General features: G+C 49.3%; 1 pseudogene; it reads right to left on the minus strand.

Moving 5' to 3' along the window:
• Window positions 1–327: 327 nt before the first annotated feature.
• The window catches only part of LOC143436594 (glyceraldehyde-3-phosphate dehydrogenase pseudogene), an 8,953-nt pseudogene continuing 7,344 nt past the window's right edge, over window positions 328–1,936 (minus strand).

Here is a 1,936-nt window from a genome sequence, read left to right on the forward strand (position 1 = left end):
GTAAAAGAGAAATTCTTCCCACCAAGGAGGCCAGCAGGCTTTATTTGTATTTGTGTGTTTGTTTAAAGACAGGTCTCACTATGTGTCCCTGGCTGTCCTGAAACTTACTAATATCCCAGATTGACTTTGAACTCAGAAATCCGACTTGCCTTTGTTTTCCAAGTAGGCATGGACTAAATGCATGTACCACCACTTCCAGCCAAAGCGAATTGTTGTTGTTGTTGGTTGATTGGTTTGGTTTTTCTTTCTTTCTTTTCTTTTCTTTTCTTTTTTTTTTTTTTTTTTTTTGAGTGGGTGCAGCGGACGTTTATTGATGGTATTTCAGAGAGTAGGGAGGGCTCCCTAGGCCCCTCCTGTTGTTATGGGGTCTGGGAAGGGAATTGTGAGGAGATGCTCAGTGTGGGGACAGGGACTCCTCAGCAACCGAGGGCCTCTCTCTCGCTCTCAGTGTCCTTGCTGGGGTGGGTGGTCCAGGGTTTCTTACTCCTTGGAGGCCATGTAGGCCATGAGGTCCACGACCCTGTTGCTGTAGCCGTATTCATTGTCATACCAGGAAATGAGCTTTACAAAGTTGTCATTGAGAGCAATGCCAGCCCCAGCATCAAAGGTGGAAGAGTGGGAGTTGCTGTTGAAGTTGCAAGAGACAACCTGGTCCTCAGTGTAGCCCAGGATGCCCTTCAGTGGGCCCTCAGATGCGTGCTTCACCACCTTCTTGATATCATCATACTTGGCAGGTTTCTCCAGGAGGAATGTCAGATCCACAACGGACACATTGGGGGTAGGAACACGGAAGGCCATGCCAGTGAGCTTCCCGCTCAGCTCTGGGATGACCTTGCCCACAGCCTTGGCAGCACCAGTGGAGGCAGGAATGATGTTCTGGGCAGCCCCACGGCCATCACACCACAGCTTTCCAGAGGGACCGTCCACAGTCTTCTGAGTGGCAGTGATGGCATGGACCATGGTCATGAGCCCTTCCACGATGCCAAAGTTGTCATGGATGACCTTGGCCAGGGGGCTAAGCAGTTGGTGGTGCAGGATGCATTGCTGACAATCTTGAGTGAGTTGTCATATTTCTCATGGTTCACCCATCACAAACATAGGGACATTGGCAGAAGGGGCAGAGATGATGACCCTTTGGGCCCCACCCTTCAGGTGGACCCCGGCCTTCTCCATGGTGGTGAAGACACCAGCAGACTCTACGACGTACTCAGCACCAGCATCACCCCATGTGATGGTAGCGGGATCTCACTCCTGGAAGATGCTGATGGGCTTCCCGTTGATGACAAGCTTCCCATTCTCAGCCTTGACTGTGCCGTTGAATTTGCCATGGGTGGCGTCATACTGGAACATGTAGACCATGTAGTTGAGGTCAATGAAGGGGTCGTTGATGGCAACATTCTCCACTTTGCCAGATGGAGAGAGGACTGCAGCCCTGGTAACCAGGCACCCAATACCGCCAAATCTGTTCACACCAACCTTCCCCAGTTTGTCTAAGGGATGAGGCTGGCACTGTACAAGAAGATGCGACGATCTCCTGGAACAGGGAGGAGCAGAGAGCTGGTTTGGTTTTTCAAGACAAGGTTTCTCTGTGTAGCCCTGGCTGTCTTAGAACTTGTTCTATAGACCAGGCTAGCCTTGAACTCACAGAGATCCACTTGCCTTTGCCTCCCAAGTGCTGTGATTAAAGGTGTGTACCACCCCCTACCTAGTCCTAAAGCTGTTTTAAATGTTTAAAAAAACAGAAGTATAGCATAGAACTATCTCCTAATGACATCACTCTGGCCATAAATTAGTGCTTCAACCCTCAACAGAGAAGCTTCTTCTTCTTCTTTTTTTTTTTTTTATAGTAGATGGTGATTGACAACAGAGACCCTCCCCCCATCCCAAGTCAAGATGCAGAGTATAAGAAGCCAGAGCTAAAGGTGACAATTGCATC

This window comes from Arvicanthis niloticus, chromosome 23 (assembly GCF_011762505.2).
Source record: "Arvicanthis niloticus isolate mArvNil1 chromosome 23, mArvNil1.pat.X, whole genome shotgun sequence".
Taxonomy (NCBI): Eukaryota; Metazoa; Chordata; class Mammalia; order Rodentia; family Muridae; genus Arvicanthis; species Arvicanthis niloticus.